General features: G+C 46.7%; 1 protein-coding gene across 6 annotated transcripts in view; it reads left to right on the top strand.

Annotated features, from left to right (window-relative positions):
• Atxn1 (ataxin 1) overlaps positions 1 to 27,769 on the top strand; it is a 399,758-nt gene that overhangs the window by 329,565 nt on the left and 42,424 nt on the right. The window contains exon 1 of one of the 6 annotated variants that reach the window (XM_060372977.1): positions 1,692 to 1,702. The exons of the other annotated variants lie outside the window; for them this stretch is intronic. The gene's annotated coding sequence lies outside the window, so the exon portion shown is untranslated. Of the gene's footprint in view, positions 1 to 1,691; positions 1,703 to 27,769 lie in introns of those variants that run through there. 6 annotated transcript variants of the gene reach the window in all.

Raw genomic sequence — 27,769 nt, 5'->3', positions numbered from 1 at the left:
CAGGAAGGAGGGAGACCTGGCAACAGGTACTGCAGACAGTGATGAGAACCCCGGAGTCCAGAGAGAAGATCTCCCATTGCCAGAGAAGTCCTTGGGCAGTGAAGCAAGCTTGTGGCTACAGGTCAAGAGTGCCCAGGCGTGGGTAGTGCAGATTGGGACCAGTTGCTAACGGAAGACCTGGAAGCCCCCGCCAGGCAGGCATTATGTTCATGCTTTGCATCACCTTGAGCAAGCCTTGCCATCCCCTTCTGTGAAGAGTTAGCAGGTTCATCTGTACGCATACCCTGCAGCAGGCAAATCTATCTTTGGCAGACGAATAGGAAAAAGAAACATGTCACTGTAGTGAGGTGAGGATGGGAGCGCTTTTTTTTTTTCCTTCAGGTGAGTGTGCATGGCATTCAGCACAGGGGCTGTGTGAGCTGTGTAACTGCAAGTGACACCTGCTCTGGGAAGGAACAGCTTGCACAGTTTGTTGCAGCAGTAGGAACCCATCTCCAAACCCATGAGCTTCATGGCTGCTTTCACTTATTTCAAGCACAGCCACCAATACCGGTGTTCACTTACTGTTTTCCACTGACCCTCTTCTCCTGGCCCTTTCGTTTGTCGTGTCTCCCGAGGGGGATGCTGAACAGAAGGTGTGTGACACACTTGCCCGGTCTCTGAGGTATCTTCCCTGTTGTGAAAGGATTTCAGATGTGCTCAGACACCCAGACTGCTCCTTGCCTTCCCCTCGCTTCATCCAAGAGTTTCACCAGCCTAACAGAGACAAGAAAATTAAGGGCTCTCAAAGTAGAGGGAAGTCAAGTGAAATGGGGAAGTGAGTCTATATAAATGCAGCTCACAGCGCCTGCCACTTACAGCTAGCTCTCCCATCAGTCGCTGCTGGAGCTGTTTTATGCGGAAGCCATGTGTACATTTGCTAAGGGACATTGTCATCTTTGTCATGGAGACGCGGAGAGGGCAGTTTAGTCACTGGGCTTAGCACTGGCCAGGTATTTCAGTGGGGTAGAAAATGTCTCATTCTATCCGGAAACAGTCATGGGAATAAGATGGATCCAGACACGCCCCCAGAGCTTATGGGAACATGCCGCATCATTTCATGTGATTTGTCTCTGGGAAGGAGGTGCAGATGCCCTTGGATGCAGATGAATGAGGGTTAGAAAATTTAACCCACGGGGCTCGAAAAATGGATGGCTCAACAGAACTGCACCTGCAGTTCTTCCAGGATTCCTAAGTTTAGGTTCCAGCACCCATGTCATGAAGCTCACAACCAGCTGCCACTCTAGCTCCAGGGCACTGGAGGCCCCCTTTGGGCTTCTGTGGGCACCCACACTCACGTGCCAGACACAAACACACACCCACACATACTTTATAAAAAGATTTAACTCTTCAGTGGTGACATAGAATGTCAAAATGAGCTACTGACAATCATGAAGCCGTCTACTCGTTAGACGATAATTCAAACAAACAGCCTCCCTGGGCCTCAGCTTTTCTGATTGCCATCAAATCCTGCCACTTCTTTGTTATAGTCTGTAAAAGGCTGGGCAAATAATCACTTGTGAAATTCCCAAGTATGACAACAAACAGCTCCCTCAAAAGATATTTATATCAGCCAGATTTAATATCTTTAATTTGAACTAGCAATTTGCAAAGCACATTCCTCCATGGCCTTTCCAGATCTGGATGGAAGTTAGTGAATGCTGTTCAAAGGAACTATCACTTCTCAGTTCTTTGCAGGCAGTGTGTGTGTGTGTGTGTGTGTGTGTGTGTGTGTGTGTGTGTGTGTGTTTGTGAGTGTTTCTCTCTGTGTGAGTGTGTAGACACACATTAGCACATGGTGCATGTTTGTGGAGGACAACCTTGGTGTCATTTCTCATGTCCCTTCCACCTTTTGTATGAGATGGGTTTGCTCATTGGCCTGAAACTTTGCCAAGTGAGCTAGGCTAGCTGACCAGGGAACTCCAGGGATCCTTACACCCATCCTGCCACTGACAGAGTTAAAAACGTATGTCCCCACGACTGGCTTTTTACTGGGTTCGTGGTATCCAAACCTGCGACCTCTTGTTTATAAGGCAAACACTTTCCTGTGGAGCTAACTCCTCGGTCCTTCGCATATGTTTAGGTGAAGAAATATTCTCAGGACTCTCCCGTATTGAGGGAGCAAAGATCCTGGCACCAAGGGAGCCATGTACAATTTGGGAGCCATGCACTGTGCCCACTGAAAGAATGCTTCTGGGGCCTGCAAGAAGCAGCATCCCACCATGACCCTTACGTTTCTGAGACTCCCCTAGTGGCTGAGGCTATGTCTAACCCTCCTGGATCTTCATGTGCAGGCTTTAGCAATGAAAACCACTATCATTGTTTATGATCATGTCCATGGACCTGGGGCCAGGGGATCCTGGGTTCACATCTCAACTCTTCTTACGGGAGCTCATGTGGCGAGATGCTTGTACTCCTTTTCGGCTGAGTTCACTCATCCAGTTGTCAAAAATAGTGCTTACTGGGCTTCCAGTGCTTAAGGTCTAATCTTCCGTTAGATGTATACCGCATATGACATGAGGACTCAGTAAATTGTAGTTATTAATATTATTATAAACATCCTCAAATGGAAGACCTCTAACAGAGCATGTGCTGGATTAGATATTTGATGGGGGGAAAAGAATGAAATACAGAAGGACCTAAGACTTTTGCCATCTGGCCCAGTGAGTGTCTTGTTCAACTCACTGTTTTCCATAGTGCATCAGCTGGGGTGGCACTCAGCTATGCAAAATTCTCTCACACTTTGTTTTCTTGGACACAGGGTCTCATGCACCCCATGTGGCCCAGAATGATCTTGAACTCCTAATCCTCCTGAACATGCTGTCTTGCCAGGCTTACGTGGCGTGAGGGCTTTGAACCCAAACGCTTCATGCCTGCCTGCTAGGCGAGCACTCTGTGAGCGCTACACCCCAAACCCTCCTTATCTCTGTTATGTAAAAGCTCTGAGGCTGACAGCTCAGCCTGCTCTGCGAGGAGACGGTCAAGTTCTCAGCATACCCGTGCTAACAGGCTTGTGCCTTTGCAAGTACATTCGGGTGTTCTCAGCCCCCTCCGGTCCCCGAGCTCCCATTTTTCATGGTTAACAGGCTGTCACCACTATCCAGCCATCTCCAAATAGCAGCAAGTGCAGTGCGCAGACCTCGGTGGAGATAGAGTTAGAAGCAGCTGACATGCTGTCATCGCGGTGGGGGCGGAACCGCAACGCCAAGTGACTGATGGGACCCGGTAGAGCAACCTGCCCTCCATTAGTTTTGCACGGGTTTTCTGAACTGTGCCTTCTTCTTCGTGGGCTGTAGGACTGCAGGCTGCTGCTGTAGCACCTGGCAGTGTGTGCGGTGGGTGAGGACGACTCCCTTGAATGTTCAGAACCCTGAGCATCTGTCTCACTGCTCAGACAGTCTTTATCTTGCTGGGGATCTATGGCCTCGAAGGTGAAGAAGGGGACAGAGACACCAACCAAGAGGAGCCGGAGTGATCGGTGGTGTTAATCAGATGGATGCCCCACAGCCCTGTATCAGGACAGAAAACGTGTTTGAGATTAGCACATTATCAGGAAAAAAAAAAAATGCTTGCACTTATCTTATTCCTTGACTAAGTTACAAGCTATTTCTCCTCACCCACAGCAGTAGTCTAGTGAGCCAAACCTGGAATCAGACAATGTTGCTCTGTTGTCAGATGGGGAAGGTTATTTTCGTGGGCCTCTGTTGCCACAACAGCTAGAAGGTATCTGGCCGCTCCGGGGTATAGGCATGGTGGAACAGCACCAGTCTCAACTGGACGATTCTGAACTCTCTCCTGCAGGCACAACGGGAAATAAAGGCACCGAGTTACAGAGGAGCTGTCCTGGGCCTGGGGAGACGGCACAGCTAGGCAAGTGTTTGTAGAGCTCAGATTCCCAGCACCCATGTAAAAGGTCGGGTACGGTGTATATCCATAAACGGCGCCCATGCAAAATCCCACTGCTGGAGAGATAGAGACAGGCCGGTCGCTGGAGATGAATGGCCAGCCTGAACCGGTGGAGCCCCAGGTTCAATGCGAAAGTGCCTCACAAAATGAAGCAGAGATGGGATGGAGGAAAACACCTGATGTTGACCTTAGATGCACACACATGCAAGCATGCATACTCATTTGTACACCTGCACTCATTCCTATGCAAACATGTGCCCACATGTATACACAGAAAAAGACAGGAAGGAGGGACAGAGATGGGGAGGGGAGGGATGAGAAGAGATGAAAGAAGAGTTCGTCTTCTTATTTCGTCAGCATCCCTCATGTGCGTGTCCCAACCAAGACAGATGTCCATACCCTGCTCCCTCCTGAGCCTGCATTCAAGCACTTTGTAGTTTTGGTACATCCAGTGTGGTCTTCTCCTTCCTTTTCACCATCCTCATGGGTCATGGGTCATGGGTACCCATGGGTCATGCTAGCTGAGTACATCCCAGCAAACTGCCTGACTTCCCATCCTTCCTCCTCCCTGTGAACTCAGCCACCTTTAAATAGGAACATGGCCCTATTTAACCCTGCGGAGTCTCCATGGCCTTCGAGAGACATCTTGGGTGGAGGGGGCCTCTGCTTACCCACTTCCTTCCCTTCTTACACTGTGCTTGTACTTCCTTAAATGTGGAAGTCCCCCTTCTGTGCCTCCACATGCCTCCACATAATCTCCATCCTCCATCTAGAGCTATTTTCTTCCTGGTTTCATATAGCAGTTCCTCTGTGTGTCTCAAATGCAATATGGCTGTCGCTCTCAAGGAGCCGACCTTGACTTTCTCCATGTGGTTTCGCAGAGCCAGACTGTAATTTCTACCCATAAAACTCTGGGATTTTCACTCTATTCTCTCCACCTCTCTGCACGCTGGTTACTGTCTTTCAGATCTATCTGATGCCTCTTGAACAGATCAGGCAAAGCCCTGGGAAGTCACTCAGCAGGTATGTGGAATCCTAAGAATAAAAGTGGGCACAGGCAAGAAGGGATATCGCGCACTGCAATCTGTGTCATTTGTGCCACTTCCTCGGGCCAGGTCTCACGGTCACAGCACTCCAAAGCAGGCCAGATAATAGTTTCAGGGAATGCTGTGTCCAGCTTCTCAGTCACAATGACTTCTTGTTGCCGCCCCCTCCCCCATGGGCTCATGTGTGAACGATCAAGGAGAGTGTATTTTTGGAAACGTTGACGTGGATGTATAGAGAATTCCAGAAAAGGCAGATGTGCTGGAGGAGCATAGTTGCAGCTTTCTGAAAGTGAAAGGGTTGGAGCTTTGTCACTCAACCTCCACTACTGAAGAAGCATTCTGCGAATTTAATCAGGTGCCTCAAAGCCTTTGACCTACCTGAGCATGCAGACTAGGACTCAATGGTGACATTCTGCATGACTTGCTCCATAGTGACTGTCCGGCTTCCCAGAAAACGGAAGGCTGTGGGTGTGCTGGGCTGCCTGTGAGCTAGCAGAGAATGCAGATAAACAGACTGACGTGGTGGTCCATTCCGGAAGAGGGGTAGCCCAGGGCACTGGAGCCCGCACCTTCTGTTTTTTAGTTTGTCTTAGGAGCTGTGTAGTTTAAGTAGGCGGTCACAACAGATGAAAAGAGAGCTTGCATTCCACTGCTGTCATTGCATCATAACCACCTTCCAGACCACCCCTTCACGGGAGAGTGACGTCATATTACTGAAATAGATTCCCGGGCTGCCATGTCAAACGCCTCAGCACAAGTGGCTTGAACAGCAAAAAACGGTTTCATCATTCTAGAAGCCAGGAGCCAGAGAACACCACATAGGCAGGGCCAAGCTCCCTCTAAAGAAGTTAGGGTAGGATGCACCCTGGCATCCTTCTAGCATCTCTCCTAGATTCTGGAAATTTCCAGGCTATTCTGGCCCACATGTTATTTGCATGCCATGTGCCTATATCTAGATGTCTTCTTTTCATACAGATGTCAGACATAATGGATGAAGGTCATACCCTTCTTCATCATCACCTCATCTTAACTGATTGTATCTGCAGGGACCCCACTTCCTAATGAGGTCACATTCATCAGCGCCGAAGGGTACTGAGTCTGCATATACATCCAGAGGCACGCTTGAATAGTGCCCCCAAAGTGGTCATTATAGGAAGTGACCATGTGTCTGGTATTTGGGCATTCATCCGCAGGCCTATCTGGAGAGATGACTTCAGGTGACAAGGCCCCTAGAGGATGTGACGTAATCTCATACTCCCCCAGGAGCTATTTATGGCCCACGAGCCTGTGAGCATTTGAATGTGTGCGAGCAGAAAAGACAATGAGCCAGACAGACTTCGCCACCCACTTAGGAGCACTCAGGCGGCTCAGCCGCCCCTTCCTCCAGCTCCACAGTGGATTTGACATGTGAAGGGCCTGGCCCTTTCAGGTAGACGCGCCTCTCCAAAACAGCACGTGGGTGTCAGTTCCTTACGAGCTGCCTAAATGAGTCCAAACACAGAGGCCCACGGCGATATTAGATCATAGATAACCAGTCCGCCAAGAGCCCGGACCAAATGTATGCATCACTGGGATGGTTAGGGATTGCTAAACTTGGATCTCGTTTCTCTGCACAGCGTGGAGTAGACGCTGTGAACAGGAGCTGGAGAGATGGCTCAGTGGTCCAGAGCACTTGTTCTCAGAGAGGACTTAGGTTCAACTCCCAGGACTGCTGTAACTCCAGCTCCAGGGGACTCAGGGGATCCAATGTTCTCTTCTGGCTTCTGAGGGCACTAGGCATACATGTGGTACACACATATACATGCAGGCAAAACATTCATACCTGTAGAAGAAATTTTTAAACATTTAAAAAGCTTGTGAACAATTAACAATGTGTTCCCTGGGCATGATTTACAGGCCCCTCCTTTCCTCTTGCCTTCTGTTCTAGAAGAGGGGACGTGCCTGCTTTCTGGTGCTTGATCCACACAGCACCCTGAATGGAGTCAGAGAAGCACCCCCTCCACCTTGTTGTGGATATCCTTTGCAGAAAACCCCGTAACCACCCCACGGGAGGTAGAAGCCTTCTCCACTTTTTATCATTATATCTGTTGTAACAAAAAGACAGAGGTGGCCAGGCCTGGTGCAAAGGGGGCTGAAATCAGCTATCCTCAAAATGAACTTCATTAGAAGAGAGAACCTACCAGCCATTAAGCAAGGAGGGGGCATGGCTGGAGTGTGAGGTGAGAGGTCATTATAAAGATATGAAAAGCCTGGGAAGACAGCGTAAAGAGGAAGAGGAAGGGAGATAGCAGGATGGGGGACTTCAAGGGACGCAAAAAGAGTGTCTTTGGAGAAAGCCCTTAATTTGATAACTTTTCCCCCAGGGGCTGGGAGAGCCTGGTTGTGACTCAGAACCAAAGCCAGTTTGGATGTAGCTATCAGAGCTGCTCACTCAGTGCACAGGGGTAAGGAAGAACAGTGTTTATGAATCCCTGGCACAGCCACAGAGCCCACAGAGTTGTGGCAGAGAAGCAGGAGAGGCCTAGCCTGGGTGGGGGGTGGGGTGGATGATGTCAGCTGGACTCTGTGGGAAAGTAGTCCCCTGCTTCTCATCTTCCCCGTCTCTTCTTTCTTCTTCTTTTTAAAAATTTCATATTCGTTTATTTACTTTACATCCTTCCCCTCCTCCCAGTCCTCCCCCATATCCCTCCTTCCCCCTTTCCTTTTCCCTTCCCTCCAAGGAAAAGGGAGCCCTTCTCCTCCATATTAACCTACCCCAGCACATCAAATCATATCAGGACTTCACATACCTTGGTCCCCTGAGGCCAGGCAAGGCAGCTCTGACAGGGGGAAGTGATCCAGAAGCAGGCAATAGAGTCCATGTTAGAAATAGCCTCCCCCACCTTCACTCACCAGGTGCCCCATATGAAGACCAAGCTGCATGTGTGCAGGGAGCCTAGGTCTAGATCATGCATGCTCCTTAGTTGATCTAGATCATGCATGCTCCTTAGTTGATCTAGATCATGCATGCTCCTTAGTTGATCTAGATCATGCATGCTCCTTAGTTGATGTCTCAGTCTCTGAAAGCCCCCTTGTGATGGGGTTAGTTGTCTCTTTCGGTCTTCTTGTGAGGTTTCTGTCCCCTCCGGGTCCTTCCATCTTCCCCCCAACACTTCCGCAGGACCCCCAGAGTTTCGCCCCATGCTTGGCTACAAGTCCCAGCATCTGTCTCGATCTGCTACTCCCCCAAGATCCAGCCCCACCTGAGGCACCAGGGAGCAGCAGGAAAACCGGAGGAAGGACTGAGGCCATCTGGGACCACAAGCTCTACCTTTTCTTGCTTCTTAAGATGTTTTGTTTGTTTGTTTGTTCATTTGTTTGTTTTTGTGCTGGTGTCAAGGATGCCACATGGAGAGGCTTCCTGCACCTGGTGGGCAAAGTTGGTACTGCGGGCCCTTTTCTTCTTCCAGCTTCTCACCGAGCCCTTGCTCACCCTGTGTTGTAACAACCTCTGCGTGTACCTGACGTGACATGAGTCTCACCTGAATACCCTGTGCAGAACCCGGCTTGCAATTGCTCAGTGTTTGGTTCACATGTGTTGACTGACTGACTGAGCTTTATTCTTTAATAACACTGTTCTCAAGTGTCATCCAGGATGCAAAGAATTAGACTTGATGTCAGCTCATTCTTCCGAATTGCTTTCAGAAAAAACAAAATTATTTAGTAGGCAAAGAAGTGCCTCCCCCCCCCCACCATGGTATAATGGAAAGAGCGCCATTGACTGTTGATGGACTCAGTAGATTCCAGTCCCGGGTTAGATGTCACAGGCTGTGTGTTCTGAAACCGGGACTTAACCTTCCCCGACCTGAGCCTCAGTTCACTGACCTGAAAAGGGGGCCCATTAGCCTATCTCGGAGAATTACTGGGGGAAGTAGGAGGGAGTGACATGTGACAGCACCATGTGAGGGAGGGTACTGTGTTTTAAAGTACAGGCGTTGCCGGAGCACAGGATGGTATTTGAAATGGGATCGGTCAGTGGGTGGAATGGACAAGAAATGGCATGTGTTTCTGAGAGGTGCTGGCCAAGTAGGCACTGTCAGGACTTAGAGCCTGGCCTGAGCTTTGGAGAATGAGGCCATCTTAGTTAGGCAGAGGGAGGGAGGAAGGGCAGCCTCAAAGCCGTCCCCAGTGTGTAAGAGCAAGGAACATGTCTGTAGGAAGTCAGGGCGCATGCTCTGCCTGTACCTGTTGGAGGACGCTAGAGGGACCTGTGAGCATTCTGTATATCACGGAGTAGGCAGGAAGTGTTCAAATTCAGAAAATTAGGCTAAGTGCAGGTCACATTCTATACGGTGTTATACCCAGTGACTGTTTGGTTCTAATGCTACAGCGAGAGGAAGCTACTTACTCTTCTCTGGACATGCTGCATGCTTGTACCCTGTCAGTTTTACACGCACTCACCACTGATTGGAATGCTTCCCTTCGGCCACTGGTACCCACCGCCCACCCTTCTGGAGTCGGCTTAGCTCCAGATTTCCGCTCTCTCCCTGTGTATTGCGGTGGTTCGGTTGGCATCTCTGTTTCCTAGAAACTATAGGCTCTGGCTTGTTAAGCATCGCCTCTCTGCTGTATCCTATAAACTTGTTCTGTGCGTATGCTCAGTGACTAAGGGAACAGAGGGAGGAAAGGGCTAGCCCATCTCTTTGCCAGTAGGAAGAGCAATATCCGAATCACTACCAGGAACCATACTTGATACCGCTGAAGTCAAAGGACCCATCGGGACCCATTGTCCAGCCCTTAGAGGGGATACCTTGTCCAGTCCAGCAAAATTGTTTCAAGCTACTATCTCTGACTTGGTTTTGACTTTAGATGGTATCTGATTCCATTTCTGCTGTGACGGTAAAGTATTATAGACTGAGTGGATGATTGTACACTACAATAAACTCTTCCCTAAGTTGCTTCGGGTCATAGGTCAGAATGTTTTGTCACAGCAACAGAAGAGTAAATAATGTAGGATTTGTCTTTTCTTTTTCCCCATTAAAGAAAGATACTAGGATCTTGTCGTATAATTCTCGAGGATATTGAAAACTGATGGGCACTATTGTTTGAGTTAATAATTAGTTAACAATCAATTAATTGGTTTTGTTGCTCTTAAGAATTCTTTGTTTTGAGACAGCATTTTTGCTATGTAGCTCTGGCTGGCCCGGAACTTGCTATGTCGACCAGGCTGGCCCTAACCTTGTAGAGCTTCACGTGCCTCAGCCTCCAGAGTGCTGAGATTCAGAGTGTGTTTCACCAGCTCAGCTCAGTGAGAGAGCCTTAAGATGAGATCCCTGTTCCCTTCTGACTCTTTCCAGACACGCGTGACCCATCTTTCACAAATAGCAACAGGTGTTAACACACAAACTTCCTTGAGCTCCTTACATATCTATAGATTGACAAGGCTTTTAAACTGAGCAGTCTTAAAGTGGGATTATTTTGACACCAAAGTGTATAATTGGGTACCAGCATTTTTTAAGGGCTCTCACAACTTTTAAACTATTCAAGACTCAAAGAGTGGGGAATGTAAATTATGTGTTTAAGGCATTTAGTTTTGTATTCAAAGTTCTTAGAAAGAGAAGCTATTTTGAAACGTGATAATTTTTTAATTAAAAGGTGACTCTGGGACCGACAAAATATCCTCTTGCCTTTGAGAAAATTAGCCTGTCTCTAATCTTTCTTCCTTCCACCTTCACTCCTCCACAGCCAGGATCATCACTGTTTTCTTTAAGCTCCAGCCATCGAAACTAATTTTAAAAGTTAACACAGGTTTGGCAGTTCAGCTTGTTCTCCTAACACTTACTTGGGAGGCCTGAAGCAGGAGGACCACAAGTTTGAGGTCAGCCTGGGCTACCTAGTAAGTTCAAGACCAGCCAGGGATATGTAGAAAGACTGTTTAAAAATGAGCGAGCAAGCAAGCAAGCAAGCAAACAAAAAAGACAAGAAAAATCAAACAAAACAACTTGGAATCCGGTTGATACCAAGATTTCTTAGGTGCAATTCTGTGGGTATACACTGTCGTCCTACTACAAGCCATACAGACCCCAAAAGAGTGTTTCTTCTCATTTCGGATAACGTCATGGGCACAAAGAAAGATCGTTAATCCAGACGACCCTGGGCTCTGGTTTAGTGCAGACTGTAATTTTCCCCTCTTTAGCCCCATAGTCATTTCCTTTCAACATTATCAAAAGACTTTTTTTTTTTTTCCTAATGAAGCATGAAAATTGATAGTATCTTGCCAGGAGGGTTCTTCCTAAGTCTTTCGATATTAAAGATTTTATGAGAACCCCGTGAAGAATATCTTCTTGAATCATTTACATTTTCCCTTTTGTGGGCTTATGTAACCATGCAGAAAATCTAAGAATAAGTGAGCTATCAGCGTGCCGTGTGCTCTCCCGCAGGCAGCCAGGCTGTGGAGGTGGGACGCACCAGTGCCAGGTTTGCTGGTAGTGTGAAGGGGGCGCAGGTTTCTGAAGGGAAGCCCTGGGGACCATCTGTAGCTAATTAAACATCTAATCAATTACTGTTGGGCTTCCCCCTCCCTCCTGTCTGTGCTCAACCAGCTTTTTTTCCGGGACAACAGGCTATATAATGGCCCTGAGCCTTGCACTTGAAGCGTCTCTTGGAAGAGACACAAATAGCTGAGACTGTTTGGATTCTCAAAGCCATTTTGGGAGCTACAGACAACTAAATTGGGAGACAGGGAGAATTCTAACGTTAGTTGTATAGATCAGTAGGTAGCATTTTTTTTTTTTTCATCAGTGGAACTAACCCAGCTCCCATTTATAAAGGACAAGAAGTTAGGCCAGAGTTCTTCCCATTCCAACATGTGGTTGCAAATTCAGTCCACCTCCCCCAGAAACGCATGACTGTCAAGGCTAGAGAATGAGGAGTGGACTCTTCGGATTGCCCTGACCTGTCCAGGATTGCATTGTGGGCCCAGGCTGTGTGTTAACATCTGTAGGAGAGCAGTTGACAGCTGTCTCCTTAGACACATTTCTCCTGAAAATATGTGTTAATCATTCTACATACCATGGCTGTAATTATTAACAGTTAACTCGCTGTGTTTAAGGAAAAGGAAGGTAGGGAAGAAAGCAGGGAGGGAGGGAGGGAGAGACTTAGTTTGCCATGGACATAGCTTGTTGTGTTGTGGTTCGGAGTGAAATGTCTTCTGTAGGCTCCTGTGTTTGGACCTGTGGTCTTCAGCAGGTGTTGCTGTTTTGTAAGGTTATGAAACATTTAGGAGGTGAAAACTTCTGGAGGAAATTGGCCCCCAGGGGAGGCCCTTGAGGCTTTATAGCCTGGCCTGGTTTGTTGTCTGCTCTTTACTTACTTTGTTCTGTGTAGTTAATGGGCATTGTGTGTCTATCTCTATCCATATGCACAGGAGCTTGAGTATTGAGGAACATGTATGCACTTGTGTGGGGGTGCCTATGTGTGGGGGTCACAGGAAAACTCTCAGGAGTTGCCTCTTTCCTGCCACCTCATAGGACCCAGAGGAGGAACTCACTCTGTCAGGCCTATGAACAGCACCCCCCAGCTGAGTGCAAGAGCTTGCTGTCCAGCTCTGCTCTCTGCAAAGATGGACTGGGTATCCCCCTCAAACTGTGGACTACGACATATCCATCCTCAGGTTTCTGTTGTCTGATATTTTGTCTCAGCATAAGAAAGGTAATCGACACTGCCTAGCAAGAACACCATCTTTCTGTCTCTGTCCCTGTCCCCACCCCCATGCAATACCATAGCCTCCTTCCTTTTTCTCCTTCGCATTGTCCCTTTAACGTGCCCATGCGGCCTGAGCTCAGCTAGGCTCTGTTTGACTGGAGAGAGGCAGGAAGTGTTGGCTCTATCCAGCAGCTGCCTCTCTCAGTCTCTCCTCTCGGAGTCCCACGGTGTGTATATATGAGAGTGGGCGTCTTTGCTCTGTCAGCCCAAGCTGAGTTCTGAAGACAAGTTAGCAGGGATCAGCGCTGCAGCAAGGTGGGTCAGGACCATTCTTTTTTGCTCTGCTGCAAAATTAGACATTGTTGGGGGCTCAGTTTGGCCCCATACTCTACACTTGTCCCTGGAAAACTACCAGAAAGCACACAGGCTACAGTGTAGGCATTCTGCGTCCCTCCGAGATACTTCTGTTCTTTTCGCATTTCCCCTCCAAAAGCATTGCCAGCATGATCGAGTACTGGCATTTCCTCCTTTCATCCAAGGCGCCGGCTAAGCTCCATGTCAGAATGGGCTGGGAGCTGTTGACCCTGAGGGCACACACTTACCCGGCAAAGCCCTCTGGCCCCACAGGTGTCCTTTCAGCACACTGGAACGAGGCAGCAATGCCACGGCGGATACTGGCCACTTCCACCTTTGGAGGCATTTCCTCTCTAATTGATGCTCACTTGGACCGGAGCTATTCCGCTAAGGTCCAGAGGTGCTCATTAACACAAATGCCGGATTTCGTGGGAGATATGACTTATCGTTATGAATCTAAGACTGGGCTCTGAGGAACTTGTTATGAAGGGCACTTATAGATTGTTAAATTAAAGGATTAGTGTTATATTAAACCATTTCCAGGTTAATCAGTTGTGGGAAACCAGATCTGATGTTTAAGCAGGCTTGAACTATGGCTTTATAGTTAGAAAAAAAAAAGTTATTAAGCTACTTTTATTTCTAATAAGCCACCCAGCTTGCTAATTGAGCATACTGTACAATTTTACACTTAACTAAATATGGTCATGTTCCCTCTTTTTTTCTTTTAATGTAGAAGACAGTTTTGTTTTGCTTTTTTTTTTTTTTTCCAACTAAATCATAAGCTTTTTGAGCAGGAAAATGTCTACACATGTTGATTTATTTATTTATTTTCAGGAGGTTTGTTGGGGGGAGGCACATTTATTTATTTATTTATTTATTTAAGAAAGGGTTCACACTGTAGCCCTCACCAGCTTGAGCTCATTCTGTAGCTCTGACTGGCCTCAAATTGAAAGCAATCCTCCTGTCTCTGGCTTCTAAGTGTTGGGATCCCAGGCATGAGACACTGTACCCAGGCTCTGTCTTTTCTGTAGGTATGTGGGTGGATGTGTACACATATGTACATGCTCAGGGACACGTATGCATGTGTATGGCGAGGCCAGAGGCCAACCTTGGCTGCCGTTGACTTTTCCCCCATTTTGTGAGGCAGGATCTCTTACTGGCCTGGGGTTGACTTTTCCCCCATTTTGTGAGGCAGGATCTCTTACTGGCCTGGGGTTTGTCCAGCGAGCTAAGCTGCCGTTTCTGCCTCCCCAGTGCTGGCACTACAAGCGTGTGCCACTGTTGTTGGCTTTTGCACGTGTGTTCTGGAGCTTAGATTCAGGTCCCGATGCTTGCATTACAAGCACTTGACCAATTGAGCTGTCTCCCCAGCATTTTTTTTTTTTTTAAAGTCTGATTCGTAGGCTGGCCTTGAACTCAAAGCAATGCTCCTGCCACAGCCTCCTAAGTGTTTGGAATTGCAGACTTGAATCTCTGCGTCCATCTCTAATAGAATTTTTTTTCTGCCCCCCTAAAGTAAAAGCTTCTACTAAAATTCTACGTAGACACGGCAGATGCTAAAGCGTTTGTTTATGAAATGGTTGCTTCATTTTTAGAAGGTGATGCATGTGCAATAATTCGATTTATTCTAGTGGTGCTTCATGCAACACATGTCTACTTTTCTATACATCTGTAGAGTATGCCAATCTATAGTCAGTGTGTTATTAGCAATAGCAAGGGTGCTACAGGGTTCTTACGGAAGTAGAGAGGATCAAGAGGATTAAATCCAGCTGTGATGCTGTTGCCTGGCAAAGACATGTCCACTAAACATATGTATTATATATGGGTATTATATATATATATATATATGTGTGTGTGTGTGTGTGTGTATAATGGATATGGCTTATGTTATATAAGCAGTGGGCGGTTGGCTGTCTACACTCTGGAGAGGCTAGGAACCCTGTATCTGCTCTGTCCTTGAAGCTAGCTGCCTTGGCAGTCCCAGGCTGGCACTGAAAAACCTGGACGATCCTTGAAGAGTCTCTAGGCTTCAGTCCACATTGGAAGGCCAAGAAGCTGAATTTTGGCGTCATCAGACGGTGGTAGCCACTACTGCAGCAGCAGCAGCCTAGAGGCTCTCGCCAGGAAGGAGTTAAGCCATGTGGGGACTCAGGCAGCTCCTCTCCCTCACTCATGCATATCTGTGCAGCCCCTGCAGGTGGCATTTGGTCTGGGGGCAGGGCTCTTCTCTTGCCTCCCCAGGGCTGGGATAACAAAGGCACACCCCTGCAGACCCTCCCAGGGGCCTATTAGTTTAATAGGCCCAATCAAGAGGACAGCCCAGGGTTAGCCACCACAATATCCGGCTCAGCATACCAACATGAAGGAGTCAGAAGATTCAACACCCACACCCTCACATTTCTGAGATGGCCACTGTCACCACCAGCTGTTTGCTGATGGAATCCTGTTTACTGGGCTGGGTGAGCAGGGGACGCCGTGGAGATTCCAGGCCATGCACGTCAGGCCCAGAGACCTTCACTTGGTGGACAGTTTTCTTTCTAACTCGTGTGCCCATTGTACCCGTGAGCCTGCCCTCAACAAAGCCAAGGTAGCAGAAAAAAAGCAGTGAAGGGCAGAAAAAGCCTTATCCAGTGTGACCACATTAGGAAGAGGTACTCAGGGACTGCCCACCTTCCCTTCCATCTTCTTCAGAGTCCTGACATGATGGCCAGGTTTACATGGAAACCTAGAGCTAATGTGACTAAACAGTCAACAGGGACACGGTCCCCTGCCCGCCGTGACCTCAGCCCCTAGACTGTCCGGCAAGGCCCGCTTCTTCTGCAAGGTCATCTAATGAGTTGCCAGCCTTCCGCTGAGAGACAGATTCCTCCTCTCGATGCCTCCGGAACTTCAGCCATTTCATCTCTCTTGCAAGAGATGCCTGGGGGACATTGTAATTTCTTGGGGTCCATTGCTTCAATACTCTGCTAGCTGCAGAGGGCACTGGCTGGTTACATCCTGTCCTCCTGGGCACAGAGTCCTAGTTAGAATTCATGTAGCTGCCCTGCTTCGTGTTTTCCAGTTCCATCTGCTTTTATAAATGAGATGCGATTTGAACAATATGTATTAACAATATTCTATAGGGACAGCTGGCTTGTTTTCTCACGTTTGCTCTCAACTTCATCAACTAGTCGACATGTTACTGAAATTTTATAATAATCACATGATCCAACAGAGAACCCTCAAAGAAATGGGCAGATTCCCTTCTCTTTCAACACTGGGGATTAATTTAAATGAAAATATTTATTAACTTGGTTCAAATACTGTTTTGTATTCCTTAGGCGCCGGCTAGTGTTCTAGTCGTCAGCTCTCGTGTACCCCTTACCCAGCCAGCTGAAGCGGGGCTAGTACTACTTAAAACACCTCTGAAGTTCCTGACGTCCTCCGTGAGGTACAGCACATTCTTGCTCAGATGCAGGGGAGAGCGTGGTCTGGTTATGGAAAAGCTTGGGATGGCTGGGGATGTCATTCAGCTGGCAGAAGACTTGCCTAGCGCGTGCAGAGCCCTGGGTTCCATGCCCAGCAATACGGAAAGCCTGACAGGGTGACAGGCACCTGTAATCCCAGCTGTGAAAGTAGAAGCAGGAGGATCAGGACCATGAGGTCAAGGACCAGCACTGGCTACTTTGAGACCCAGTCTCAAAGGAGAAATGAAAAGCACAAAAGAAATGTGGCTACATTGTTTTTTTTTTTTTTAAATGTCATGCATTAGCTCGTATGGAAAGCCTATAGGTGTTTGAACAGATACTCATCTTTAATTAACAAAAATATTTGCGTGCAGTTGGGTATTTTTAAAGCAATTAGGATGTTCCTTCCTGTAAGTAAATTAAATGCTATTCTTAGAGCATGGTCTACACCATTCATTTGCCTTGCAAAAAAAAAAAAAAAAAAAAAATCTCTCTTGGTGCAGTGAAAGCAAATGGAGCCCAGCTCTGCTAGAATTCATTGCATTTCCCTAATTTCTGAGTAGCTTAATTTAAGTGTAAGCTCCTTGCCTGGGGGATTGGAGATCCTATTTGTCCACCACCACACCCCAGGGCCTGGCTTATGCTTCGATTTTTAGTTGCCTAGCTCAATCAATCAGCATTTGGCAACTCAGGAAGATTTAGTTCTGTTAATTTACTTGCCAATGTTATTATTATATGGCAGCATTATTTTTTCATTGACAGTTAAAACTGACTTTTAACTTTTTTTGTTTTGTTTTTCTTGGTTTTTCGAGACAGGTAGGTTTGGACTCACTTTGTAGACCTGGCTGGCCTTGAACTCACCGTGATCCGTCTGCCTCTGCTTTCAGTCAATGAGCCTAGCGGCCTCAGTTCAGGTCCCTAGCATTGATGTGTGAAAGCCAGGCTGGATGGCATACATCTGTGACCCCAGCAGCAGGTGTTGGGAGTAGGAATGTGGAGACAAATGAATTTCTTCAGCTCATTGGCCAGACAGCTAGAAAAATCAATGATAATCTGTTAGACTCTGTGTCAAATAATAAATACATAGGTAGGTGATAGATAGACAGACAGGCAGATACAGTCATAGGTTGAGAACAATCCAGGAAGACATCTGAAGTCAACTCTAGTTGCTTCACATCTATACACAACAGACACAAGCACAAACAAGTAGACTACACACTCAGACTCTTTCAGCGATGAAATTATAATACCATGTTAGCATAAAGTAAAAATGAAAATTACACGTTCAAAATAATTCCAATATTTAATTATGTAAGTATATGTGAGCCTTAAAAGAAGAAGTGTTTTATATGTCAGAGTCGAATGGTTCATTTTATATCTATCTATGACTATGCAGATATTATAAACTATGTAGTGGGTATATCAGGCTTGTGAGATAGAAACAAAATTAAATGAGTGTTTGCAAGCACTCACCACCACACCCAGCTGTGGTTCTGGAGATCCAACTCAGTCCCCATGTTTGTGTGACCAGAACTTCACCACATGAGCCTTCCCCCAGCCCTACATTTTGTTTTTATAGCAGTAGAAAAGAAAGTTTTACCTGTATACCAAAAAAAAAAAGTTTTTCAGATAATTTCCGCTCTAGAAAGTCATTTCTTTTCTTATCATGTGCTCTACTTGCTTCGCATTTATCAGTCTCTGTTACGTGACTCAGGGTTTTGATGTGTTTGTTTCTTGTTTGTCCTCAAGGCTGTGTAAAGCCAATGGGGAAATGGCTTCTCCCTAGAGAAGAAATGCTCTTCTCCCTAGAGAAGAGCAGACCACAATAGGACACGGGTCTGAAATCTATCCAGGGTTTCCATGCGGAAAGAGAGGCCCAACTCCACCAGAAGCCAAGACCATGGGTCTTCTGGACTCTGTGGGTCCTGGGAGTGTGCCACTGAGCTGAGAGCAGGCTTTCCACATGAATTACAAGGTGAATATCAGGGTTGATATCTGTCTTCCTCATGTAGCCCAGGCTGACCCTGAACTCACTATGTAGCTGAGAATAACCTTGACTTTCTGATCCCCCTGCCTCCATTGCCCAAATGCTGGAATTAGAGGCGTGGACCACCATGCCAGGTTTATGTGGTGCTGCGGTTAGAACCTGGGGCTTTGTCTATGCTGGCCAGAACTGTTAACTGGGCTACATCTCCAGGCCATTAGCATTTTGTTTCATAGTTAACTGCTGCAGTCACAGCAGGTAATTGGCTCATCTTGACATTTCCCAGGGCGTAGACACAGCATCCTTTGCAGAGGTTGGGAAAACTCATTTTTCAGGACGTACAGTTTCAAGTTAGGGTGTCTGACTGAAGGAAACAAAAAAGGCCAGAGGGGGACAGCCATGTCTTGAACGGAAGGTAGCATTTAAACAGATGGAGGATGATATCAGAGGTTCTTGGGAAGGGGTCAGAGAGGATTGAAGAGGACCTTCCTGCATGTCTTCAAACATGTAAACATGCTTACCAGAATCCAGGAGGGAAAGACTGGGCGACGTAGCTGCTGAAGTCAACCCTGTCCATGGGCAGTCTCCAAAAGAGGAAAATTGATCACCTGTCGTGCAACTATCACTCTCCAGCTCCATCTCTCATCCCCTCTTATTGCCTTCCAGACTTCCGGGGCTTAGCAGTGGGAAGGAAAGAACCTATGTTCTACTTAGTTTTGCTATACTTGGGTTAGGTTTGTTTGTTACTGGGAGGAGAGTGAACAGCCTCATCTGCCCATCCTTCCGTTGTCATCGCCATGAAAAGCAACAGTGGAGGAGGTTTAGGAAACAAGGGTGGTGAGCTGGGGACACGGGCAATTGGTAGAGCGCTTACCTGGTGCACACAGTGTCCTGGCTCCCATCCCCAGCACTCAGGAGCTGGAAGCAGGAGGATCTGGTCATCACCAGCATAAGAAGTTCAAGACCAGCTTGAGCTATAAGAAACCCTGTCTTAAACAGGGCCAACCAAAAAGGACAAGCTCGCTATCTTTACGCAACTGGGTTAGCTTTCTAACTCTGAGGCAAAGTGCTTGAAGAAAATCCACCCATGGCCAGGCAGGATGAAACTGCAGAGATTATGTTATGAACAAACCTTACCTCATGGCAGCCAGGAGCTGAGAGGGACTGGGCTCCCGATTATCCCTTCAAGGACATGGCTCTAATCACTAGACTTCCTCCCATGAGGCTCCACCCTCTAGACCCTCTAACACTATCCAGTCATGCTATCAGCTCAGGAAAAGCCTTCAACACATGAGTTTGGGGGACATTAATACCTCAGCCTTGATAAAGTAAAGATAGACAACACTTCCAAATGCTGGTGATTTGTGGGAGTGAAGACGGAGAGGCACCAGGGAGAGAAAGCTAATTTACATGTCCCCATTAATTAGATGTAATAAGTACGTTGTCAGCTTCCTTATTTCCATCAGTTTCTAGGGGGTTTAGGAACTCACAACAAGATCTTGGGGTGTGTTTGATGGCTACAGTGTTTTGTTTATCTCACACACATACTAAAGTAAAGACACCTTTGAACATTCCAACACCAAATCACTGCCCAAATTTGAAGAAAAAAAAGTCTCTATTTAGCACTTCCTAAAACATCAGTGCAAATTAATAGCGCTCCATAGATTTATGTACTAAGACTACAGACAAAGCCACGTGAAAGCTAATGAACTTCACGGGAAGGAAAAATTTCTCATCTATTCATTACCTTTTTTTATTATCTAATAGCTTACTCCTTGAATATGTGTGACCTGGGATTAGATGTGCCAATTGGAAGACCTTAGAGGTTCAGAAATTCACAGATGAGAAATACCAAACTGCATTCATTTAGCAGGTATTGAAAGGCATGAATAGAGCCTCTGCCGTCTACCATGAGAAGGAGATTAAGCTGAAGAATAATTAATGTGCCAACACTGCTTCCTGGATTGAGACATTATCAAAGTTGATCTTTATTCGTTAGTATCCTTAGCTATAAAAATGAAGTCCATTTGGGGCTTCTAAGATCTCACAGTAACATACACCTAGGAGTTGATTAAGGTCAGTGTTACAGAAAGAAGTGTTAAGGAGGAGGGAGAGGGCTACATAGGGAGTTCAAGGCCAGCCTGGGCTACATAAGACTTTGTCTCTTTCCCTCTGCCTCTCTCTCTCTCTCTCTGGGGTGTGTGTGTGTGTGTGTGTGTGTGTGTGTGTGTGTGTGTATTTACATGTTTACCTATGAAGTCAGAGGTCAACCTTCGAAATGCACTTTTTTATTTTTATTTTTTTTAATTTTTCAGCATCTCTCACTGGCCTGGAGCTCACTAAGCAGGCTACGCTGGTTGGCCAGCAAACCCAAGGGATTCATCTGTCCTTGCTCCCCTCATATTGGGATTGCCAATGTGCACCACCATACCTGGGTTGGTTGGTTTGTCCCGGGGATCAAACTCATGTCCTTGGGCATCCAAGGCAAGAACTTACCCAGTTGAGCTATCTCATCACTTTGTGCTTGTACTTTTGGTTTAAAGCTATGACTGTGTTTTCAGGCCTGGATTAGAGATCTCAGGTTGGCTGTATGTGTACGTGAGAAGCGGTCTTTACTGCAGAGTGTAAGGAATATTCATCTAGGAACTGCAATCTACAGCTGCTGGCCCCTGCTCACTGGGTCAGTGTAAGTAGCCCCTAACCCTACGTCACCACCATATGATAGGGCGTGTATGCTTTTCAGTTACGTGTACCTGTTCAAGCTTCCTTGACGTCGCTGAGGCTAGCACTTGTAGCCCTGTGTATTAGATCACATGGTCAGGGAAAGTGAATGTTACAAGCCTCTAACCTTGGCTCTATGTAAGATTGTCTTGAATAATAAATGGGGACAAAAGAATCACACATTCATAGATCTTTCTTTTTAAGGCCAGCAGCTTGGTATGTAATTAAAACCAGGATTTTCCAACCAAGGACCATGTATGGATATAACCTAGAACCCCTGCTCGGATGTAGCCCATGGTAGCTCAGTATCCAAGTGGGTTCCCTAGTAAGGGGAACAGGGACTGTTTCTGACATGAACTCAATGGCCGGCTCTTTGACCTCTGCCTCCCACACACACACCCCTGCCGCCCTGAGGGAGGAGCAGCCCTGGTAGGCCACAGAGGAGGACTTTGCAGCCAGGCCTGAAGATACCTGACAAGCTAGGGTCAGATGAAAAGGGAGGAGGTCCTCCCCTATCAGTGGACTTGGAAAGGGGCAGGGAGAAGATGAGGGAGGGAGGGTGGGAGTGAGAGGGAATGAGGGAGCAGGATACAGCTGGGATACAAAGTTAATAAACTATAATATTTAAAAATAAATAAATAAAAACAAAAAAAAAAGGTCAGATGAAAGGGGAGGAGGTCCTCCCCTATCAGTGGACTTGGAAAGGGGCAGGGAGAAGATGAGGGAGGGAGGGTGGGAGTGAGAGGGAATGAGGAAGCAGGATACAGCTGGGATACAAAGTTAATAAACTATAATATTTAAAAATAAATAAATAAATACAACAACAACAACAACAACAACAAAAAAAAAAACCCAGGATTTCTCTGTTATGAGCCAACATCTCCTATGGGATGTTTGTGAATATTGCACACATATATATTGTGTCTGTTTTTTTTTTCATACATGTATATTTCTAGGTGTCTCTCAGATTCTTGAGCAATGGACAAAATCTACAAGTTCCTTTCGTAATATTTTAACTTCCCATCTGTTCCTTGTAATAGCTGAGGTTTCAGGCAACAGGCCAGCAAAACTAGGGTTGAGCTAGAAGGTAGGTCCTGAATTAATACGGTATTTGCTGGGTGATACTGTTGCCTAGGAAACAGCCTGCATCCAGCTCACCTCCATGAGTTCAGGTGGTCAGGAAGATGCTGAAGGTATTTCAGCTGTCACTTTTAATAGTCAGTCATGTCCAGAAAGCTTGCCATCTTGGTCCCTTTTCCATATATCAGAAGACCTTTCGGTAATAAAACGTAGACATCTGAGATTGCTTCTCTAAATTTTGCTGTTGGTCTGACCAAGACTGAGCCACTGATATAAAATGGAATCCCTGAGCTGGGCTGAGGTCAGAATAAGTTAAACACAGGATATAAAGGAAGGAAACAGAAGCAAAAATGCCACATTAGTGTGTGGGAATTAAAAAAAAGTAGAAGGTCTCTAAATAGATCCATCACACAGGTGCATCAGCAGATGTGATTAGCATGTAGTGGTAGTCACAGATAGTTCTATGTAAATGAGCAGCAGTGAGTTCCTAAAGCTGGAGCGGGAAAGAAAAACAACAACAACAACAACAAAAAAACGAGGCTTTGCAGGCTATTTCCCCTCATCTCGGTTAAACCCTCTGAAAAGTGTTCAGCTCTGAGCACACCCCTCATTTGTGTACAAATGGACTAAAAAGCAGGTACTGACAACCTGGTAGTCCCTGGAGGCCGAGCCAGGAAGATCGCTCAGGCTCTGAGGTCCGCTTGGGCAACACAGCCAGATCTTTCAAAAAGGAGCTTCCACTTTACTACTGCCGGCGTTTCCCTCCACCAACGGCTCTAGCTAAGGCCTAGGGTGACGTCAGCCCCTATAATATCAGACATATAGGTAACACCACTGTTACCTATAAAGATGTTTTTGGGGTTTTTTTTAATATTTTTTATATTAATTATATTAATTAATTTTTATATTAATTTATTTACTTTGTGTCCCAGCTGTAGCCCCTCCCTCATTCCCTCCCAATCCCACCCTCCCTCCCTCATCTCCTCCTTGCCCTTCTCTAAGTCTACTTATAGGGGAGGTCCTCCTCCCCTTCCGTCTGACCCTAGCTTATCAGGTACATGTTTTTGTTTTAATCCCAAGTGTGGGGGGTGGGACTGATTCAGATGGTCCACAGCATCAGGCTATTTGCCTCGTGCAGGCTCTGAGAGGAGCTCATTGCCAGCTGGAAATAGTTGAATTCTGAGGAATTTGCGGGGTGTAAATATGATAGCCCAGAGGGAGCAGCAGCTTGGAGGAGACAGAGAGGACTGGACTGCTTGCTGCTCTTGCTGGCTTGCTGGTTACCTGGACGTCTGGATTTCCTGATGAGTGATAGGATATTGGTATTGTCCCCAAAAGAATCCTACGACCCTACCCAGCAGGAAGAAGTAAAAAGAGCCAAGTCCTCTCTCCCTTACAACCTTCTCCTTCCCCTACCTGGGGCTAGGGGGGTTGGAAGGGAGGTACAGGCTTTAAGGAACCCTCAAATAAAGTAGTGTTTTTAAAACTAGCACCCACACACCACCCTGCTGGGAAGACAAGAGTGAACGCATCCCATCTGGAATGATGGGTGTGTTCCTGTCCCCTGTGTGGACCTGAAGGAGGCAGGCCAGCAGATCAAATTCTGCTTCAGACCCCCACGATCCAAACTGTTGAGCCTGACACGGGAACCTTTGTTGAATAATCAGAATGAACAGGTTACCTTCTTTTTAATAAAATGGGATTAAGTCTACTTACGTTACTTTATTATATTGTATTAATGAGCAGTGTGGCATTTATCTCCATGCCCACGCCTTTCTGTTGAGATAATCTGAGTCCCTAGCTAGGCAAATGCTCTACCACTGAGCTGCTTTCCCAGCGTCTATCTCAGTGGTTCTCAACCTGTGGGTCACAACCTCTTTGGGGGTAGCGCTTTTGCAGGGGTAGCCGAAGACAATTGGATAACAGGGATATTTACATTACAACTCATAACAGTAGCAACAAAATAATTTTAGGGTTTGGGGGGGGTCACCACCACATGAGAAACTGTCTTAAAGGGTCACGGCATTAGGAAGGTTGAGAACCACTGTTCCGTTTGTCTGTCTGTTTGTTAAGTCAATATCGATCTCATTTTATATCTCTGTCTAGCCTGTAATTCAAAATCCTCCTGCCTCAGCCTCCCCAGTGCTGGGATTACGGAGATGTACCATCCTGTCCTCTATCAATGCCTTATTTTTCCATGCTGAAAATGTCTAGAATTTTGATTTGAAGTTGCTTTAGCAATGGCACCCCACACTTCTTCAAAGTAGACAATTCAGCTTGGGAACTTAGTATAATTGAAGTATTTTGGATATTAAGGTCTGGCCTGGGTTTTATTCATTCCCCCAAATGCTAATATTTACCATAACTAAAATGTCATAGACAGAGAAGTCTGAAGATGCGGCTCAGTCGTAGAATACTCACCTACCATGTGTGAGGTCCTGGGTTCCATCCCTAGCACTGCAGAGGGAAAGATGGAGGAAGGGGAGAGAGACAGATACAGAGAGATGGAAAGGCAGGCTGGATTTGGTACCACATGCCTATAATCCCAGCACTCAGAAGGCCGAGGCAGGAGGATCTCTAGTTCAAGGCCAGCATGTGCTACATGCTGAGCCCCTATCTCAAAATAAACTATAAAATTAAGAAATCCCTTGTGGGGGTTGCTCTTCAAGCATCCACCAGCATCTACCTTTCATGGATGGCAGCACAGAAGCTTAGGGAACCAGAGCCTTGTAAGCCCTGAGCATAGAAGAAAAGCCCGCACCTGCTCTCCTTGTCACTCATTTCAGGGCTGCTGACTGTGGGTGCCCGGGGGAGCTCACTCAGGCAGCAATCTCAGGTCAGGATTGTATTCAAAGCCACTTAACAAAGATTTCACTCTGGGTCAGGTGATCATCTCCGCAAGCTGGCTGATAAAAACTTACCACCCTCTGCTGCCAGGTGTGATACAATGTTCACAGACATCTCCTGAGCTCCGCCCATCACACCCCAGGTCATTTCACTGCGAGCAAGTCTAGAAGGGACAGAATGCTTGAGAGGAAGAAAGGGAGTAAATCTGGAGAATGTGTAAGAAAGCGGCTGGTTGTAATAGTGGAAGCCAGGCTGCCTCTGTAATCCTCTACTTCAAAACTCCCAGAGGGAGCTCGTCAATGCTTGGAGGAAAACTCTGCCTTCTCCTGTGGTTAGGTCCGGCCAAAGACATCGATTTGTGTTAAAGAGCATCGGCTTCTACTTAGTTACACTTTGGCCCTGGCCCCACCCCACACTTTATTTACTTTTAGCAGAACCCTGAATCGATCTCTCGTTTTGTGTCCTGTCCTTCAACAGAGCAGGCAGCAGAAAGCCCCAGTTAGCAAACGCTAGACACTGAGCAGTTACTGTAAGGTACCGTAGACCATCGTGGAGGTGTTTGCGGAACAAATACCCCACCTGCCCCTCCCAAGTAAGGATGTAGTGCTGAACTCGACCTTGGGGCTGGGGCAAAGGGAGAAATCGCTGTTGTCCAGAGTGTAGCGTGAACAGATTTCTGTTTCCAAGTCTTTCTGTATGTGGTTTTGTAAACTGTAAACAGCCAGCCGACACCTCATAAGCATCCATTGCTCCAAGGAAGCTCTTCTAGGAGCTTGGAGAAGGAGGTGAGAGGAGTGGGCAGAAGGGGTGAGAAGCAAGCAAGGAAGTACCAAGGAGTTTGGCCTGCAATTCATGTCAATGGGTTTTCTGGTTTAATCTGGCAGTATCGTGGCAGCCAGCCAGCATGCTTACTGGGATGCCTCTGCTGAGCATCCAGAAGTGTACGCCAATAGTAAACCTCTCCTCATTTTCAGTGCATGATATCTGCTGTTTCTGTTGCAGTTGCAAAAAGCTAACTAATACGAAAGAGATGCGGATGTGGAAACACTCAGCTGTAGACAGTAGCTGTTTGGTTTTTCCTACCGTTTGCCTGTAATGCAGAGGGGCCACTCAGCAAAGATTTAGCGATGAGCGGATGGCAGATTGCATTAGTGAATATAGCACATTAAGTATTGTAATTTAAGCCTGGATGTAAACTGGATCTTGAATCTATATGAAGAGAGAGCCTTCTGTAGTACAAGAGGAAGACTTTCTCATTCTGCTCTGACAGAAAAAATGATCTGCAAATTTAGCTTTGCCCGATCGGCTTCAAAAATGTTCCTCGGCCCAACATGACCTTCCATCTATCTACAGAGTCAGCAGCAGCATCTCCATGGTGCCTCCAGCCTGGAGCCATGGTAACGCGTCTCCTTTGTTTCATGGTAGAGGGAGCGAGTGATAACAGGACGGGGCGTGCAGTGATGCTAGCGGTGGCAGTGGCCGCAGAGGTGAAGGGAGGTGAGTGGGATGGGACGGAATGTCTGTGTAAGGACACCGGTGTCAAGTTTTCGTCCTGCTCTCCGGGTTGCTTTCCAGTAATCTCCCGCTCTAAAATGGAGAGCATAGAGTGGGATAGCACAGCACTTCTGTCCTAAAGTTGGAATGAGCTGTTGGCTTAGGGGCAGGAGGCTCTAGGTGTCTGCAATCAGATCCTCAGTGCTGGGCAACTAAAGCCATCTTCCCAGGAGAAGATCCAGGCATCCCATTTGTCCTCCATCACAGACCAAGAAACATGAGAGGGAGGCAGGAATGGGCTCTCTGCTGCAGATTTTTGCTGTGTGGTGAGTTGAGCTTTAACAGTCATGCAGACCCACTGGTGTGGTAAAACACCATGGTCAGTGTTAGCTAGACCATCAGGAAAACTAAGCCTGTTTGCACAACAGACCAGGCAGTTCCTGTCAGAGGGCCTATAGAACCTCGTAGATCACTGGGTGGGGAGCCAGACACATGCCATATCATTATACAAAGTGTCAGCTTGTGGCTCTGCTTCATAGCAGCCTCAAGAAGGTCAGACCTTTGCAGCGAACGATGCCTGAGACTCCAGGAACACAAACACGGTAGTACCAGAAGCCCTCACTCAAGGTTGCCCTCACTCAAGGTTGCTATCACCAAAAAAGGTGGTGCTGTGAATTCACACATTGGTGCCTTGCATTCGAGCTGAACTGTGGGCCTTACAGTAATAAACTGTGGGAGCATAGAAGACCTAAGATTTAGTACCAAATATTTTTAGAGATATGCAAGCGAAATTAAGAGACACTTTGTTTATGCCCCACATGCTGCACCATCCTTTCCTTTGATTTGTTTATACAAGTTTTAGGGGCAAGTTACATTTTTAGCATATAATCCACACTTACTTCCAGAGGCTCTTGCCCTTAAGACAATCCATCAACTACTTTCCCAGGGCTCTAGGAAGGGAGGATAAAAGGCATATTTTGTAAAGTGGGTGTGTATGCACAAAACATGTTTGTTTTAAAAGAGACCACAAGGGCTGTAGAAATAATTAGCCATGTGCAGGAACCAAAATAATGAATGCCAAATGGTACGGTATCCTTTCCGAATCCTGTTTCAAAACAGAATGTGAATGAAACATGAAGTTCTACCATCCTTCTCTTCCACCACCGCCC

This window comes from Meriones unguiculatus, chromosome 19 (genome assembly GCF_030254825.1).
Source record: "Meriones unguiculatus strain TT.TT164.6M chromosome 19, Bangor_MerUng_6.1, whole genome shotgun sequence".
In the NCBI taxonomy this organism is placed as follows: domain Eukaryota; kingdom Metazoa; phylum Chordata; class Mammalia; order Rodentia; family Muridae; genus Meriones; species Meriones unguiculatus.
The sequence above is the reverse complement of the archived record's forward strand: the minus strand, read 5'-3'. Positions and strand labels throughout refer to the sequence as shown.